The sequence below is a fragment of the Arachis hypogaea genome, chromosome 3 (genome assembly GCF_003086295.3).
Source record: "Arachis hypogaea cultivar Tifrunner chromosome 3, arahy.Tifrunner.gnm2.J5K5, whole genome shotgun sequence".
Lineage (NCBI taxonomy): Eukaryota > Viridiplantae > Streptophyta > Magnoliopsida > Fabales > Fabaceae > Arachis > Arachis hypogaea.
Genome location: NC_092038.1, coordinates 79,075,825 through 79,096,001, shown reverse-complemented (window position 1 = coordinate 79,096,001; position 20,177 = coordinate 79,075,825). Strand labels below are relative to the sequence as shown.

The following is a 20,177-nucleotide window of genomic DNA, read 5'->3' as shown; positions in this document are numbered from 1 at the left end:
TCGAATCCTACTCAGAATACCACAGACAAGGTTTAGACCTTCCGGATTCTCTTGAATGCCCCCATCAATTCTAGCTTATACCACGAAGATTCTGATTAAGGAATCCAAGAGATAAACATTCAAGCCTTGTTTGCTTGTAGAACGGAAGTGGTTGTCAGGCACGCGTTCATAAGTGAGAATGATGATGAGCGTCACATAATCATCACATTCATCATGTTCTTAGGTGCGAATGAATATCTTAGAACAAGAATAAGCTGAATTGAATAGAAGAACAATAGTAATTGCATTAACACTCGAGGTACAGCAGAGCTCCACACCTTAATCTATGGTGTGTAGAAACTCCACCGTTGAAAATACATAAGAACAAGGTCTAGGCATGGCCCAGAGGCTAGCCTCCATGATCTAAGGACTAGACGTCCAAAGATGATCCTAAGATCTAAAGTGATCAAAAGATTCCAGGATGTCTACTTTCCAACGCAGTTGAGAGCGCGCCAATTGGGCTTCTGTAGCTCCAGAAAATCCACTTCAAGTGCAGGGAGGTCAGAATCCAACAGCATCTGCAGTCCTTTTCAGCCTCTGAATCAGATTTTTGCTCAGGTCCCTCAATTTCAGCCAGAAAATACCTGAAATAACAGAAAAACACACAAACTCATAGTAAAGTCCAGAAAAGTGAATTTTAACTAAAAACTAATAAAAATATAATAAAAACTAACTAAAACATACTAAAAACATACTAAAAATAATGCCAAAAAGCGTATAAATTATCCGCTCATCAGTTAGTCAAAACTTCCCAACCTCTTCTTTGGATCTCATGTCGGATCTCTGGATACTCATTTTTCTTGAGTTTGAAAAGGACCTCGGGGATCACCTTCTTCTTGGCCACAACTTCATAGAAGTGGTCTTGATGGGCTTTGGAGATGAATCTCTCCATCTCCCATGACTTGGAGGTAGAAGCTTTTGTCTTCCCTTTCCCTTTTCTAGAGGTTTCTCCGGCCTTAGGTGCCATCAATGGTTATGGAAAAACAAAAAAGATATACTTTTACCACACCAAACTTAGAATATTGCTCGCCCTCGAGCAAGAGAAGAAAGAATAGATGAAGAAGAAGAAGATATGGAGGAGAGGGAGAGAGGTTAGTGTTTCGGTCAAGGAGGAGAAGAGAGGGTTGTGTTGTGTAAAAATGAAGAAGAATGGAAGGGTTTATATAGTGGAGGGAGAGGGGTTAAGGTTCTGCCATATTGGGTGGGTTAGGTAGGAAAAGGGATTTTGAATTTTGAAGGTAGGTGGGGTTTATGGGGAAGAGTGGATGTATGTGAGTGGTGAAGAGGTGATGGGAAAGAGAGATTGAGGTGATTGGTGAAGGGTTTTGGGAAGAGTGTTATTGGATTATGTGAAGAGGAGAGAAGGTGAGTTGAGGTAGGTGGGGATCCTGTGGGGTCCACAGATCCTGAGGTATCAAGGATTATCATCCTTGCACCAATGAGGTGTGTAAAATGCCCCCTGCATGCAATCCTGGTGTTCAACACCAGATTGATGCTTGTTTCTGGCGTTGAACGCCAGCTTCATGCTTGTTTTGTGCGTTCAACGCCCATTTGTAGCATGTTTCTGGCGTTGAACGCCAATTCCATGCTTGTTTCTGGCGTTCAACGCCAGTTTTCCTCAAGGTGTATTCCTGGCATTTAAATGCCAGGATGCTGCTTGTTTCTGGTGTTCAACGCCAGATCCATGCTCTGTTCTGGCGTTGAACGCTAGCTAGATGCTCCTTACTGGCGTTTAAACGCCAGTAAGCCCTTCCTCCAAGGTGTGCTTTTTCTTTTGCTGTTTTTGATTCTATTTTTAATTTTAGTATTTATTTTGTGACTCCATATGATCATGAACCTAATAAGATATAAAGGAAAAATAAAATAAAAATAAAATTAGATAAATAAAAATTGGGTTACCTCCCAATAAGCGCTCCTTTAATGTCACTAGCTTGACAGTGGGCTCTCATGGAGCCTCACAGGTGATCAGGTCAATGTTGTAGACTCCCAACACCAAACTTAGAGTTTGGATGTGGGGATTCAACACCAAACTTAGAGTTTGGCTGTGGCCTCCCAACACCAAACTTAGAGTTTGATTGTGGGGGCTCTGTTTGACTCTATACTGAGAGAAGTTTTTCATGCTTCCTCTCCATGGTTGATGATAAACCCCATTTGTAGGGTTTATCTTGTAGTGATTTTTGGGGATTTTATCACATTTTACCCACATTTATTCAACGAAATAGCATGGTTTTGTATATTCTCCTTTAATTGTGCTTGAATGTGAAAACATGCTTTTTAGGTCTTAAAATAGCTAAATTTAATTCACCTTGATTCTATTAGATGCCTTGATATGTTTGTTAAGTAATTTCAGAATTAGGAGGCAAAGATTGGATCAAAGGGAATGGAGAAAAAGCATGTAGAAATGGAGAACTCATGAAGAAATGAAAGAATCGCAAAAGCTGTCAAGCCGACCTCTTTGTACTTAATTGATCATAACTTGAGCTACAGAGGTCCAAATGATGCGGTTCTAGTTGGGTTGGAAAGCTAACATTCGGGGCTTCGAAACGATATAAGATTTGCCATAGTTGCATCGCGCATAGGGGCGCGCATGCGCACGGTACGCGGACGCACCGATGGTGGCACATGACCCACTTAATGCAATACGTGGCCAGCGATTTTAGAAGCCTTGTGGGCCCAATCCAACTCATTTCTGATGCTATTTAAGCCAAGGATTGAAGAGGAATCAACATAATTTTGATCATTAGTCATAGTTTAGTAGTTAGAGTTAGTTTCTAGAGAGAGAAGCTCTTACTTCTCTCTAGGATTAGGATTAGGATTAGTTCTTAGATCTAAGTTTTAATCTTTGCTTTCTTCTACTTCTACCTTTCAATTCTTTGTTGTTACATTCATCTTCCTCTATTCTTTTGTTGTAATTTCCTTTATGTTGTTCTTATACTTTGTTGTAGATCTACTTTTGTTCCTCTTATTCTCTTTCAATTCAATTAGAGGTAATTCATAATAATTGTGTTCATTTGATTTGTTGTTGTTTAATTCCTTGCAATTGAGTAGTGTAGATTTACTTTTCTTGCAATTTTACTATGCTTTCCTTTTATGCCTTCCAAATGTTTGATGAAATGCTTGGTTGGATTTTAGTATAGATTTTGTTCCTCTTGGCTTTGGTAGAGTGATTAGTGACTCTTGAGTTATCTAATTCCTTTGTTGATTGTTAATTAGAGATTACTAATTGATTTGACTGTCTCTAAAGCTAGTCATTCCTTTAGGAGTTGATTAGGACTTGAGGAATCAAATTGATTCATCCACTTGACTTTCCTCCATGGTTAGAGGTTAACTAAGTGGGAGCAATGAACAATTCTCATCACAATTGAGGAGGATAACTAGGATATGAAGTTCTCATATCTTGCCAAGAGCTTTGTTAGTGTTAGTTTATTTCCTTTACCATTTATATTTCTTGTATAAAATCTCAAAAACCCCAAAATAACTCACAACCAATAACAAGACACTTTGTTGTAAGTCCTAGGGAGAACGACCCGAGGTTCCAATACTTCGGTTTATAAATTTTAGGGATTTGTACTAGTGACAAACAACTTTTTGTATGAAAGGATTATTGTTTGGTTTAGAAACTATAATTTACAACGAGAATTCATTAGTGAAATTCTAAACCGTCAAAAATCCAATCATTAAAATGGCGCCGTTGCTGGGGATTTGCAATGGTGTTATGTTATTGGTTATTGTACATATGTGAATATTGTGAATAGGTTTATCTTTTGTTTGTTTCTTAATTTTTGTTAGTTTTATTTTGTTCTCTCACTATGAATTCTCACTTTGGCTTTGAGTTTGGTTCTAATTGTGTTGTAGGAAATGTGGACTTTAATGGCAACATGTACCATGGATGGAACCAACAAAGATGGGAGGAGCCTCAAGGAATTGATCACTCCTATTGGCAACAACCTCCGGATATTTATAGGTATAATTCCCATCCTAATGCATGTCAATTTAACAGCTATGATGACTCTTTTTGTGACACTCAACAACCACCATCATATGCCTATGAATCTCATCCTCAACATGAACCTCAACATAGCCATCAACCATTCTCACAAGCCTTTCATTACCAAACACCGCCCTATGATCCATATCCATCATATGACCAATCACCCATACCATATTCTTATGACCATTATGAGCAAGAACCTTTAGAACCACCACAACCCTATCAATATTACTACCATGAACCACCTCAACACTCACTATCTCCATAGCCTTACCAAGAAGAACCACCTTCCTACTATGAACCCTCTCTCCAAAATAATGAACCTTCTTACTCACCCCAAACCCCAATAGATGACCCTCGCATTTTGTTACTCCAAGGACAAGAAGCCATGAAGCGGGATACACTTGAGTTTGTGACCAATTTGACTAAGGTGGTGCACACTTTAGCCCACCAATGTTTGAATACTCAAGGTATTTCCGTGACCACATGTGAAAAGTCAAAAGAAGAGCAAAGCATGAAGGAGAAATTGGAAAATTCGGTGGAGAAGGAGGAGTCAAATTTTGTGTTAGAACATTTGGAGGAGCCTATGATCATTGAAGAAAAGGAAGAAGTAGTTGAAGATTTGGGAGATGTTGAAAGTCCATGGGAATGTAGCATCATGGAGGACTCTTCCAAGAAGCTTGATATCGATGTTGAGGAGGGTGCGCAACCTCCAAGGCATATCATCGTTGGAGACTTGGAAGAGGCTTATCAAAAGATGGATTTAATCATGGATGAATTTCTCTCTACAATGGAATCCTCTCCCATTGGACATGAAGTTGAAATTATAAAAGAATGTGCACAACCTCCCGTACCCTTGGTGAGCAACGAAAAAGAGAGTGAATTGGAGGAGAGCTACCAAGGGGGAAAAGTTAGCATGGTGTATATTGAAATTGAAGAATATGAAGAGGTTGATCTAGAGATGGATTCATTCATCAATGAATTCCTATCCAAAATTGACTCACCTTCCATTGGGCAAGATGAAGTTCTTGAAGACAACACCAAGCCAAGTGAAAAAGGGGAAAATGTTGAAATTGAAGAAGCTTGCGAAGAGGTGGAAACAACTAAAGAAGAGCCTAAAGAAGTAGATCTTGCATTGTCTAAGTATGGGGAGGTCCCCCTCCCCAAGTCACCATCCAACACAACATTCAAGTGGGTAAAACTCTTATCCCTAAGCTTTACTTTCTCACTTGAATATGGTTTAATTGAAAATGATGGTCAAATTAGAGCTCTTTGTGGAGTTAAGAGTAGGAAAGAGTTGTGTAGTGGTTGGAAACATCATTCTAAGCTCATGACGGTTGTAAGCTCAAAATTCAAGAGCAATGGTTGGTGTAGAACCAAATTGCATGGGTCTAGGAAGTTGTTTGGAAGCTTCTTTGAGAGTTCTAAGGTCATGCCACCCACATGGACTAATAATGATCAACTTAAAGATGGGTGTAGAAATAAGATATGGGATCCCGGTATACATGAGGATCAACTTTGGGAGCCCCAAGCTTGTGAAGAACTCCATCAACACTTGGTGCAACAAATAAGAAGTCTTGGGGCACAATGGAGAACCAAGCATTGGTGGGAGTTCAAAGATGAGTACAAGCACAAGCCACCTTGAGAGGAGCTCCCCATAAGTCCAACTTAAGGACAATAAACAAAAGTGCTAGGTGGGAGACACCCCACCATGGTAACATCTTTTCATTTTCTTTCTTTGTAAATATTGGTAGAATTAGTTTAATTCATGCTTTTATTGGTTTGTTAAGTTTAGTTAGAAGTATAATATGATAAATAAGGTTTTAGGGTATTTTGGTAGTTGTTTGGAGGATTGAAAGGCTTGGATTGGTGCAAGAACTTCGAAAATTTTTTTTTGAAAAACAGAACACCATCCACGCGTGCGCGCACATAACGCGTACGCGCACCTGAGCATTTTTCGACCATCCACGCGGACGCGCACTGTACGCGTACGCGTGGATGCAAAAATTTGACCCCAGCCAAAAACCCAAGAGTTAGGCCTGCACTGTGCGAACATTGGGCCTAAGGCACAAGTCTATGCACGCGTGCGCGCACCTGGCGCGTACGCGCACACGATCTTAAGTTCGCAATGCACGCGCATTGGTGGACGAAATTGTGATCACTACAACTTCGCACAACTAACCAGCAAGTGTACTGGGTCGTCCAAGTAATAAACCTTACGCGAGTAAGGGTCGATCCCACAGAGATTGTTGGTATGAAGCAAGCTATGGTCACCTTGTAAATCTTAGTCAGGCAGACTCAAATGGATATGAATGATGATATACGAATGAAACATAAAGATAAAGATAGAGATACTTATGTAATTCATTGGTAGGAATTTTAGATAAGCGTATGAAGATGCTTGTCCCTTCCGTCTCTCTGCTTTCCTACTGTCTTCATCCAATCCTTCTTACTCCTTTCCATGGCAAGCTTATGCAAGGGTTTCACCGTTGTCAGTGGCTACCTCCCATCCTCTCAGTGGAAATGTTCAACGCACCCTGTCACGGCACGGCTATCCATCTGTCGGTTCTCAATCAGGCCGGAATAGAACCCAGTGATTCTTTTGCGTCTGTCACTAACGCCCCGCCTTCAGGAGTTTGAAGCTCGTCACAGTCATTCAATCATTGAATCCTACTCAGAATACCACAGACAAGGTTAGACCTTCCGGATTCTCTTGAATGCCACCATCAGTTCTAGCCTATACCACGAAGACTCTGATCTCACGGAATGGCTTGCTCGGTTGTCAGGCGAGCACTCGGTTGTCAGGCGATCAACCATGCATCGTGTATCAGGAATCCAAGAGATATCCACCCAATCTATGGTAGAACGGAGGTGGTTGTCAGGCACACGTTCATAGGTGAGAATGATGATGAGTGTCACGGATCATCACATTCATCAAGTTGAAGAACAAGTGGTATCTTAGAACAAGAACAAGCGGAATTGAATAGAAGAACAATAGTAATTGCATTAATACTCGAGGTACAGCAGAGCTCCACACCTTAATCTATGGTGTGTAGAAACTCCACCATTGAAAATACATAAGAACAAGGTCTAGGCATGGCCGAATGGCCAGCCTCCCAATGATCTAAGAACTAGATGTCCAGAGATTTTTTTTTAAAATACAATAGTAAAAGGTCCTACTTATAGAGAACTAGTAGCCTAGGGTGTACAGAGATGAGTAAATGACATAAAAATCCACTTCTGGGCCCACTTGGTGTGTGCTTGGGCTGAGCATTGAAGTATTTTCGTGTAGAGACTCTTCTTGGAGTTAAACGCCAGCTTTTATGCCAGTTTGGGCGTTTAACTCCCATTCTTGTGCCAGTTCCGGCGTTTAACGATGGGAATTCTGAGGGTGACTTTGAACGCCGGTTTGGGCCATCAAATCCTGGGCAAAGTATGGACTATCAAATATTGCTGGAAAGCCCAGGATGTCTACTTTCCAACGCCGTTGAGAGCGCGCCAATTGGGCTTCTGTAGCTTCGGAAAATCCGCTTCGAGTGCAGGGAGGTCAGAATCCAACAGCATCTGCAGTCCTTTTTAGTCTCTGAATCAGATTTTTGCTCAGGTCCCTCAATTTCAGCCAGAAAATACCTGAAATCACAGAAAAACACACAAACTCATAGTAAAGTCCAGAAAAGTGAATTTTAACTAAAAACTAATAAAAATATACTAAAAACTAATAAAAATATACTAAACATCACAACACCAAACTTAAATTGTTGCTTGTCCTCAAGCAACTGAAAATCAAACAAGATAAAAAGAAGAGAATACGCAATGAATTCCAAAAACATCTATGAAGATCAGTATTAATTAGATGAGCGGGGCTTTTAGCTTTTTGCCTCTGAACAGTTTTGGCATCTCACTCTATCCTTTGAAATTCAGAATGATTGGCTTCTTTAGGAACTCAGAATCCAGATAGTGTCATTGATTCTCCTAGTTAAGTATGATGATTCTTGAACACAGCTACTTATTGAGTCTTGGCCGTGGCCCAAAGCACTCTGTCTTCCAGTATTACCACCGGATACATACATGCCACAGACACATAATTGGGTGAACCTTTTCAGATTGTGACTCAGCTTTGCTAGAGTCCCCAATTAGAGGTGTCCAGGGTTCTTAAGCACACTCCTTTTGCCTTGGATCACAACTTTATTTCTTTCTTTTTTTTTTCTTTTTCTTTTTCTTTCTTTCTCTTTTTTTTTCGAATTTTTTTTGTATTCACTGCTTTTTTCTTGCTTCAAGAATCATTTTTATGATTTTTCAGATCCTCAGTAACATGTCTCCTTTTTCATCATTCTTTCAAGAGCCAATATTCATGAACCACAAATTCAAAAGACATATGCACTGTTTAAGCATACATTCAGAGAACAAAAGTATTGCCACCACATCAAAATAATTAAACTGTTATAAAATTCAAAATTCATGCAATTCTTTTCTTTTTCAATTAAGAACATTTTTCATTTAAGAAAGGTGATGGATTCATAGGACATTCATAACTTTAAGGCATAGACACTAAGACACTAATGATCACAAGACACAAACATAGACAAACATAAGCACTAAAATTCGAAAAACAGGAAAATAAAGAACAAGGAAATTAAAGAACGGGTCCACCTTAGTGATGGCGGCTTGTTCTTCTTCTTGAAGATCCTATGGAGTGCTTGAGCTCCTCAATGTCTCTTCCTTGTCTTTGTTGCTCCTCTCTTATGATTCTTTGATCTTCTCTAATTTCATGGAGGAGAACAGAGTATTCTTGGTGCTCCACCCTTAGTTTTCCCATGTTGGAACTCAATTCTCCTAGGGAGGTGTTTAGTTGCTCCCAATAGTTTTGTGGAGGAAAGTGCATCCCTTGAGGCATCTCAGGGATTTGATGATGAGAGGGGTCTCTTGTTTGCTCCATCCTCTTCTTAGTGATGGACTTGTCCTCATTAATGGGGATGTCTCCCTCTATGTCAACTCCAACTGAATAACAGAGGTGAAAAATGAGATGAGGAAAGGCTAACCTTGCCAAGGTAGAGGACTTGTCCGCCACCTTATAAAGTTCTTGGGATATCACCTCATGAACTTCTATTTCTTCTCCAATCATGATGCTATGAATCATGATAGCCCGGTCTATAGTAACTTCGGACCGGTTGCTAGTGGGAATGATTGAGCGTTGGATAAACTCCAACCATCCTCTAGCCACGGATTTGAGGTCATGCCTTCTCAGTTGAACCGGCTTCCCTCTTGAATCTCTCTTCCATTGGGCGCCCTCTTCGCATATGACTGTGAGGACTTGGTCCAACCTTTGATCAAAGTTGACCCTTCTAGTGTAAGGATGTTCATCTCCTTGCATCATGGGCAAGTTGAATGCCAACCTTACATTTTCCGGACTAAAATCCAAGTATTTACCCCGAACCATAGTAAGCCAATTCTTTGGATCCGGGTTCACACTTTGATCATGGTTCTTGGTGATCCATGCATTGGCATAGAACTCTTGAACCATTAAGATTCCGACTTGTTGAATGGGGTTGGTAAGAACTTCCCAACCTCTTCTTCGGATCTCATGTCGGATCTCCGGATATTCACTCTTTTTGAGTGAAAAAGGGACCTCAGGGATCACCTTCTTCAAGGCCACAACTTCATAGAAGTGGTCTTGATGCACCCTTGAGATGAATCTCTCCATCTCCCATGACTCGGAGGTAGAGGCTTTTGCCTTCCCTTTCCTCTTTCTAGAGGTTTCTCCGGCCTTGGATGCCATAAATGGTTATGGAAAAACAAAAAGCAATGCTTTTACCACACCAAACTTAAAAGGTTTGCTCGTCCTCGAGCAAAAGAAGAAAGAAAAGAGTAGAAGAATAAGAAATGAGGAAGAATGGAATGGCTTTGTGTGCGGCCAAAAAGGGGGAGAAGTGGTTTTTAGGTTGTGTGAAAATGAAGGAGTGAAGAAGGGTTTATATAGGAGTGGGGGGCTCATGGTTCGGTCATGTATGGGTGGGTTTGGGAGGGAAAGTGGTTTGAATTTGAAGGGTGAGGTAGGTGGGGTTTTATGAAGGATGGATGTGAGTGGTGAAGAGAAAGATGGGATTTGATAGGTGAAGGGTTTTTGGGGAAGAGGTGATGAGGTGATTGGTGAATGGGTGAAGAAGAGAGAGAGTGGTGGGGTAGGTGGGGATCCTGTGGGGTCCACAGATCCTGAGGTGTCAAGGAAAAGTCATCCCTGCACCAAGTGGCAAGCAAAAATGCGTTTTGAGCCAATTCTGGCATTAAACGCCGGGCTGGTGCCCATTTCTGGCGTTTAACGCCGAATGCTTGCCCTTTTCTGGCGTTTAACGCCAGTCTAGTGCCCTTTTCTGGTGTTAAACGCCCAGAATGGTGCCAGACTGGGCGTTAAACGCCCAATAGCTAGCCTTACTGGCGTTTAAACGCCAGCACGCTCTCCTCCAGGGTGTGCTGTTTTTCTTTCTGTTTTTCATTCTGTTTTTGCTTTTTCAATTGATTTTGTGACTTCTCATGATCATCAACCTACAAAAGAACATAAAATAACAAAGGAAAATAGATAAAATATAACATTGGGTTGCCTCCCAACAAGCGCTTCTTTAATGTCAGTAGCTTGACAGGGGGCTCTCATGGAGCCTCAGAAATACTCAGAGCAATGTTGGAACCTCCCAACACCAAACTTAGAGTTTGAATGTGGGGGTTCAACACCAAACTTAGAAGTTGGTTGTGGCCTCCCAACACCAAACTTAGAGTTTGACTGTGGGGGCTCTGTGTGGCTCTGTTTTGAGAGAAGCTCTTCATGCTTCCTCTCCATGATGACAGAGGGATATCCTTGAGCCTTAAACACAAAGGATTCTTCATTCACTTGAATGATCAATTCTCCTCTATCAATATCAATCACAGCCCTTGCTGTGGCTAGGAAGGGTCTGCCAAGGATGATGGATTCATCCATGCACTTCCCAGTCTCTAGGACTATGAAATCAGCAGGGATGTAATGCTCTTCAACTTTTACCAGAACATCCTCTACAAGTCCATAGGCTTGTTTTCTTGAATTGTCTGCCATCTCTAGTGAGATTTTTGCAGCTTGCACCTCAAAGATCCCTAACTTCTCCATTACAGAGAGAGGCATGAGGTTTACACTTGACCCTAAGTCACACAAGGCCTTCTTGAAGGTCATGGTGCCTATGATACAAGGTATTGAAAACTTCCCAGGATCCTGTCTCTTTTGAGGCAGTTTCTGCCTAGACAAGTCATCCAGTTCCTTGGTGAGCAAAGGGGGTTCATCTTCCCAAGTCTCATTCCCAAATAACTTGTCATTTAGCTTCATGATTGCTCCAAGGTATTTAGCAACTTGCTCTTCAGTGACATACTCATCCTCTTTAGAGGAAGAATACTCATCAGAGCTCATGAATGGCAGAAGTAAGTCCAATGGAACCTCTATGGTCTCATTTTGAGCCTCAGATTCCCATGGTTCCTCATTGGGGAACTCATTGGAGGCCAGTGGACGTCCATTGAGGTCTTCCTCAGTGGCGTTTACTGCCTCTTCCTCCTCTCCAAATTCGGCCATGTTGATGGCTTTGCATTCTCCTTTTGGATTTTCTTCTGTATTGCTTGGAAGAGTACTAGGAGGGAGTTCAGTAATTTTCTTGCTCAGCTGACCCACTTGTGCCTCCAAATTTCTAATGGAGGACCTTGTTTCAGTCATGAAACTTTGAGTGGTTTTGATTAGATCAGAGACCATGGTTGCTAAGTCAGAGGTATTCTGCTTAGAACTCTCTGTCTGTTGCTGAGAAGATGATGGAAAAGGCTTGCTATTGCTAAACCTGTTTATTCCACCATTATTGTTGTTGAAACCTTGTTGAGGTCTTTGTTGATCCTTCCATGAGAGATTTGGATGATTTCTCCATGAAGGATTATAGGTGTTTCCATAGGGTTCTCCCATGTAATTCACCTCTTCTATTGAAGGGTTCTCAGGATCATAAGCTTCTTCTTCAGATGAAGCTTCCTTAGTACTACTTGGTGCATTTTGCATTCCAGACAGACTTTGAGAAATCATATTGACTTGTTGAGTCAATATTTTATTCTGAGCCAGTATGGCATTCAGAGTGTCAATCTCAAGAACTCCTTTCTTCTGATTGGTCCCATTGTTCACAGAATTCCTTTCAGAAGTGTACATGAATTGGTTATTTGCAACCATTTCAATCAGCTCTTGAGCTTCTGTAGGCGTCTTCTTCAGATGAAGAGATCCTCCAGCAGAGCTATCCAAAGACATCTTGGATAGTTCAGAGAGACCATCATAGAAAATTCCAATGATGCTCCATTCAGAAAGCGTATCAGTGGGACACTTTCTGATTAATTGTTTGTATCTTTCCCAAGCTTCATAGAGGGATTCTCCTTCCTTCTGTCTAAAGGTTTGGACTTCCACTCTAAGCTTACTCAATTTTTGAGGTGGAAAGAACTTTGCCAAGAAGGCATTGACTAGCTTTTCCCAAGAGTTCAGGCTTTCTTTAGGTTGTGAGTCCAACCATATTCTAGCTCTGTCTCTTACAGCAAAAGGGAATAGCATAAGTCTGTAGACCTCAGGGTCAACCCCATTAGTCTTGACAGTGTCACAGATTTGCAAGAACTCAGCTAAAAACTGATGAGGATCTTCCAATGGAAGTCCATGGAACTTGCAATTCTGTTGCATTAGAGAAACTAATTGAGGCTTAAGCTCAAAGTTGTTTGCTTCAATGGTAGGGATAGAGATGCTTCTCCCATAGAAGTCGGGAGTAGGTGCAGTAAAGTCACCCAGCACCTTCCTTGCATTGTTGGCATTTTTGTTGTTTTCGACTGCCATGGGTTCTTCTTCTTTGAAGATTTCTGTTAGGTCCTCTACAGAGAGTTGTGCCTTGGCTTCTCTTAGCCTTCGCTTCAAGGTCCTTTCAGGTTCAGGATCAGCCTCAACAAGAATGCTTTTGTCCTTGCTCCTGCTCATAAGAAAGAGAAGAGAACAAGAAAATGTGGAATCCTCTATGTCACAGTATAGAGATTCCTTGAGGTGTTAGAGGAAAAGAAAAATAGAAGGCAGAAGTAAAAAATTCGAACTTATCAAAGAAGATGGAGTTCGAATTTTGCATTAAGGAATAGTGTTAGTCCATAAATAGAAGGATGTGAGAAGAGGGGAAGTAATTTTCGAAAATCAAGTAAAAGATTTTGAAAACATTTTGAAAAACACTAATTGATTTTCGAAAATAAAAGTGGGAAAGAAATCAAGTGATTTTTGAAAAAGAATTTGAAATTAGAAATAAAAAAGATTTGATTGAAAGTTATTTTGAAAAAGATGTGGTTAAGAAGATATGATTAGTTTAAAAAGATGTTATTGAGAAGATATGATTTGAAAAACATTTTAAAAAAGATTTGATTTTAAAAATTAATGACTTGACTAACAAGAAAAGATATGATTCAAACATTAAACCTTTCTCAACAGAAAAGGCAACATACTTGAAATGTTGAATCAAATCATTAATTGATAGCAAGTATTTTTGAAAATAGAAAGAAATTGAATTTGAAAAAGATTTGATTGAAAAGATATGATTTGAAAAAGATTTGATTTTGAAAAGATTTTGAAAACTTAAAAAAAAATTGCATTGAAAACAAAATCTTCCCTCTTGTGCCATCCTGGCGTTAAACGCCCAGAATGGTGCACATTCTGGTGTTTAACGCCCAAAACTCTACCCTTTTGGGCGTTAAACGCCCAACCAGGCACCCTGGCTGGCGTTTAAACGCCAGTCTGTCCTTCTTCACTGGGCGTTTTGAACGCCCAGCTTTTTCTGTATAATTCCTCTGCTGTATGTTCTGAATCTTCAATTCCCTGTATTATTGACTTGAAAAGACACAAATTAAAAATATTTTTGGATTTTTAATCATGAGGAATAATCAAAATGCAACTAAAATCAAATAACAATGCATGCAAGACACCAAACTTAGCAGTTTGTATACTACTGACACTATATGAGACACATAAACACTCAAGTCAAGAGGAATTAAAGATCAGAGTAATGAAATCATCAAGAACATCTTGAAGATCACTAAGACACATGAATGAATGCAAGAAAAACAGAAACATGCAATTGACACCAAACTTAAAATGAGAATAGAGTCTCAACAGGAAAAATATTTTTGGTTTTTATGATTTTGTAAATTTTTTTTGTGCTTTTTCGAAAATTAAGTGGAAAAACAAAATGAAGGTATCAAAATTCTTAATGAGAATTCCAGGAATCATGCAATGTTTAGTCTAAGACTCCGGTCCAGGAATTAGACATGGCTTCACAGCCAGCCAAGCTTTCAAAGAAAGCTTCGGTCCAAAACACTAGACATGGCCAAAGGCCAGCCAAGCCTTAGCAGATCACTGCTCCAATAGCAAGATTGATAGAAATCAACAAGCTCTTGTGATGATAAGTTGAAACCTCGGTCCAATGAAATTAGACATGGCTTCACAGCCAGCCAGATTTCAACAGATCATCATGAAACTCTAGAATTCATTCTTAAGAACTCTGAAAAAAAAATACCTAATCTAAGCAACAAGATGAACCGTCAGTTGTCCAAACTCAACAATCCCCGGCAACGGCGCCAAAAACTTGGTGGACGAAATTGTGATCACTACAACTTCGCACAACTAACCAGCAAGTGTACTGGGTCGTCCAAGTAATAAACCTTACGCGAGTAAGGGTCGATCCCACAGAGATTGTTGGTATGAAGCAAGCTATGGTCACCTTGTAAATCTTAGTCAGGCAGACTCAAATGGATATGAATGATGATATACGAATGAAACATAAAGATGAAGATAGAGATACTTATGTAATTCATTGGTAGGAATTTCAGATAAGCGTATGAAGATGCTTGTCCCTTCCGTCTCTCTGCTTTCCTACTGTCTTCATCCAATCCTTCTTACTCCTTTCCATGGCAAGCTTATGCAAGGGTTTCACCGTTGTCAGTGGCTACCTCCCATCCTCTCAGTGGAAATGTTCAACGCACCCTGTCATGGCACGGCTATCCATCTGTCGGTTCTCAATCAGGCCAGAATAGAATCCAGTGATTCTTTTGCGTCTGTCACTAACGCCCCGCCTTCAGGAGTTTGAAGCTCGTCACAGTCATTCAATCATTGAATCCTACTCAGAATACCACAGACAAGGTTAGACCTTCCGGATTCTCTTGAATGCCGCCATTAGTTCTAGCCTATACCACGAAGACTCTGATCTCACGGAATGGCTGGCTCGGTTGTCAGGCGAGCACTCGGTTGTCAGGCGATCAACCATGCATCGTGTATCAGGAATCCAAGAGATATCCACCCAATCTAAGGTAGAACGGAGGTGGTTGTCAGGCACACGTTCATAGGTGAGAATGATGATGAGTGTCACGGATCATCACATTCATCAAGTTGAAGAACAAGTGGTATCTTAGAACAAGAACAAGCGGAATTGAATAGAAGAACAATAGTAATTGCATTAATACTCGAGGTACAGCAGAGCTCCACACCTTAATCTATGGTGTGTAGAAACTCCACCGTTGAAAATACATAAGAACAAGGTCTAGGCATGGCCGAATGGCCAGCCTCCCAATGATCTAAGAACTAGATGTCCAGAGATTTTTTTTAAAATACAATAGTAAAAGGTCCTACTTATAGAGAACTAGTAGCCTAGGGTGTACAGAGATGAGTAAATGACATAAAAATCCACTTCCGGGCCCACTTGGTGTGTGCTTGGGCTGAGCATTGAAGTATTTTCGTGTAGAGACTCTTCTTGGAGTTAAACGCCAGCTTTTATGCCAGTTTGGGCGTTTAACTCCCATTCTTGTGCCAGTTCCGGTGTTTAACGCTGGGAATTCTGAGGGTGACTTTGAACGCCAGTTTGGGCCATCAAATCTTGGGCAAAGTATGAACTATCATATATTGCTGGAAAACCCAGGATGTCTACTTTCCAACGCCGTTGAGAGCGCGCCAATTGGGTATCTGTAGCTCCGGAAAATCCGCTTCGAATGCAGGGAGGTCAGAATCCAACAGCATCTGCAGTCCTTTTTAGTCTATGAATCAGATTTTTGCTCAGGTCCCTCAATTTCAGCCAAAAAATACTTGAAATCACAGAAAAACACACAAACTCATAGTAAAGTCCAGAAAAGTGAATTTTAACTAAAAACTAATAAAAATATACTAAAAACTAACTAGATCATACTAAAAACAATGCCAAAAAGCGTACAAATTATCCGCTCATCACGCATGCACGCTGTGCGCGCGCGCGTCGATTGCACAATCCACACTCCTGGTACTTTTACCAGAGAGTTGTGCCACTTTTGGGCTAACACTAAGCCTCTCGCCTAACTCGATGCACGCGTGCGCGCACTTGGCGCGTACGCGTCCTTCGATCAATATACCCATTGACGCGTAAACGTGCATGACGCGCACGCGTCGATAAAAAAAGAGTTTTTTTCTCCCCTTCCATTTTCTTTTGCTTATCACATTCGCATACTTCTACTCTTCCCATTTTCATTTAGTTTTTGCAGCATGTTTTCATTTTTTAAGTCATTTTAATAATGGTGTTGCATCTTTCTACTCAATTGTTGAGGATTCCTTACATTACTTTGGTGCCTCTTGACTTGTTTCATATTGTTGGGTGACGTTTCTTTTCAAATCAATGCTTAATCTTTTATGCACTTGTGTTCTTTGTGCATTGATATGACCTTATATTGTCTTTCATGGCCCACTCTCTCTTGTTCGAACTTGATGCTCATCATGCTCTTCATGCTTTGACCTTACTCTTGCATCAAGTATCATTGATATGCCATTTTCTCTTATTGTTCCCTCCTCTATATGTTGTAGCTACCATGTAGTAGAGAACCATACTCCTACTTGGCATTAACCCCCGCCTATGTTCTATTTGCTTTGATATCTTTGTCATAGGCTTAATATTCCTTTCCTTTTCGATCCTTTTAGGTTGGCCACCAAGGAGGGAGAAAGGAAAAGCTTTTAAATGGGGCAACAAACAAGTCCTCCACACAACCTTTTGAAGGAGCTCATCAATTATAGCAACCCATCCACCTTGCTCTTCTTTGCATGCACCGAGGACGATGCAATCTTCAAGTGTGGGAAGGTTGTCTGACCGATCTCCGTGGGTAACAATTTCCTTGTCCAACACCAATTCTTAGTTTTCTTTGTTAGATTAGTTATTGCATTGCATGATAGGTTGCATGTTAGTTAGAATTTGTACATATTTTTACCACTTCTTTTTTTGTTAGGACTACTTGGTTAGGGTGATGATTTCCTTTCCAAGAAACTGTTTTAGGGCACCCTACCAATTTGAAAAAAAAAAAATACTTTGTGGAACTTGCTTGAAAGAATGTATTTTGGAACATGGTTTTTGAGCTAAGAACACACAAGCATGTGAGTTTTGAGCCTAATTGCGTGGTTACATCTTATAACCACTTATCGTCCTTCTTGTGTGCATTATTCTCTTTCTATGATTGTAATCTTTGATTTGTTTGATTCTTTATGTCCATTATTTTGTGTATTCATGCATTTATATGATTGAGGCAATCACTTCATTAGCTCACTTACCCAAATGGCCTTACCTTTTTTCTTCCTTTGTTAGCCAAATTTGAGACTACGATTAACCCACTTTGTTCTTAATTTAGCACATTACAAGCCTTAAAGCGAAAAATAATAAATGTCCTTAATTTGGATCTTTGATTGGCTTAGGCTAGTGTGTGTGAGTATCATTCAAGTATGGGAACCTTGGGACATTGGGTGAATAAAAGGGTAGTGATGTGTGGAAAATGATCCAACACAAAACTCACCGGCAAGTGTACCGGGTCGTATCAAGTAATAAAACTCACGGGAGTGAGGTCGATCCCACAAGGATTGAAGGATTGAGCAATTTTAGTTCAGTGATTGATTTAGTCAAGCGAATCAAGTATTGGTTGAGTGATTTTGTATCCAACAGTAAGTAAATAGCAGAAAATGTAAAGGGAGAGGGATAAATTACAGAAATTAAAGAGAACTGAAAGTAAAGGTGCTAAATCTTAAAGAACAAGAAATTAAATGACTGAAACTTAAAATGCAAGAAATGTAAATTGCAGTAACTTAAAGTGCAAGAAATATAAATTGCTTGAATAGAAAAAGGGATTTGAGGACTAGGAATTCAGAATTTAAGCAAGGGAAATTAAATTGCAACAATTAACTAAACAAGAGATGAATTGAAATTGACTAGATCTCAAACAGCAAATGGAAATTCAAATTGCAACAGTGGTTCATCAGAAGAACCAAAAGGAAAAGTGGATCTCAGGACTCCAGAGACTAGATAGCAAAGTCTAGACCTCAATTGCCTTCCCAGATCCAAGTTCACAAAACAATTAACAAGAAATTAAAGATTGCAGCAGTGAAGAAATGAAATTTAGCTCAATTATAAAGTAGGAAAAATCCAAGAGATCTTAAATGGAGATTGAGACAGAAATTCCTCAATTTTTCACACCCAAGACTCAAACAAGAAAAGTAAAAATGCTCAAGCAAGAACAAGGAAGAAGAGAGATCAATTCTCCTTCCCAATTCTCTCAAATCTCAGTTCAAAGCTCTCAAAGAAAATGAAGTCTCCAAATGTAAGAATTCAAAAATCAAAAGAAAGGTCCTAATTACATCAAACTATATCCTATTTATACACTTTCTGTTCTTGGATTTTGGAATTTGGATGGGCTTTTGATTTGGTGAAGAAATGAATTAAATTGGATTTTTAATCCAATTTTCAGCCCATGAGGAATTTGGCTCCAGGAGGCTGCTCTGCTCTTGTGGAGAGCAGAGCAGTGAAGTCTAGCATGAGGATGCATATTGCGTGCGTGCTGAGTGTGTAGCATCAGGATGCTGCCTTGCCCTTGCGGAGAGCAGGGCGTTGTGTGTGCGTGCTTGCTGCTGGCTGTGCCAATTTGTGCTGCGCCAAGAGTTGCTGCTCGTGCCATGCTAAGGAACGCTGCTCTGCTCTCCTTGTGGGCAGCGCAGCAAAGTTTTCCAAGGGTCCCTGGTTCAAAACTTGATGGAGGGAGATTGTTGCATTTCTTCCTTGGTTTCTTGGCACCAAAGTAGCGCCTAATTCCTTGCTTTCTCAAGGTGCTGTGTTCGATCCTTGAAGGTTTAAAACAAGCCAAAATTGGCTTGTTTTCCTTGTTTTTGAGCGCTACTTCCTTCCCCTCTTGTCTTGGGTTCGAAACCCATGGGTAGCACTAGGAGACAATTTCCTTTGAATTTTTATTGCATGGAGCCCGATATTGCTCTTGAGGAGGGCAGGGCAGAGTTTTTCTTTCTTTGGTCCTTGGCAGAGAATTGTGCTCCGCTCTTATTGTGGGCAAGGCAGTGATATTTTGGAGGCTTGGTTTATTATGCTGCTCTCTTGGAGAGCAGTGTGCTCTTGTGGAGAGCAGTGTTGCTTCCTCCTTCAATGTTGCGCCACACTTCTCCTTCTTTCACCACACCATTTTCTTCCATTGGCCACACTTCTTAAGCCACATTTTTCTTCTTTTCTTCTTTTCTTCATCTACAAGAAATCAAAGCAACCAATCAAAGTATCACTAAATTCACAAGGTTTATAAATCATCAAAAATCAATTTATTTTAGCCCAAACCTCATGATTTAGCATCAATTACATGGTGGTTGTTTGATTTAAAGAAGTTATGCATTTTCATTCCAAATTACTTACTTAGGATGCAAGAAAGTGCATAAAGACTAGTGAAACAAGTAAAATTAGTTTGAAAAAAGGGTATATGATGACTTGTCATCACAACACCAAACTTAAATCTTGCTTGTCCCCAAGCAAGCATCAAAACTAAGAGAAAATGAAATGAACAAGAAGAGCAAACATATCCTTATTCGGCATATAGCAGCACTTGATTCATGGAGTTTTTATGCAGACAATGATAACTCAATTATTGTTTGCTGTTACATAATATACATTTTTCCTCAAAGGCTTACTAAACTTGCTGTTATAAGGTTTACTCTTTATTTTCTTTTCTCATTTTGCTTAACAAGCTTATTCTTCTATGAAGGCTTGGTGTCCAATGTTGCAGTAGCCTTTGGCTTTATTTTTACTCAACATCTTTCCACCACAGACACATGGCT

At 40.1% G+C, this 20,177-nt stretch overlaps 1 non-coding gene across 1 annotated transcript; it reads left to right on the top strand.

The window, feature by feature from the left end:
• The first annotated feature begins 12,371 nt into the window (after positions 1–12,371).
• On the top strand, positions 12,372–12,479 carry LOC112792955 (small nucleolar RNA R71). Its single transcript, XR_003197671.1, has one exon. It is a non-coding gene; the product is annotated as a small nucleolar RNA R71 (small nucleolar RNA).
• The last annotated feature ends 7,698 nt before the right edge of the window (positions 12,480–20,177 follow it).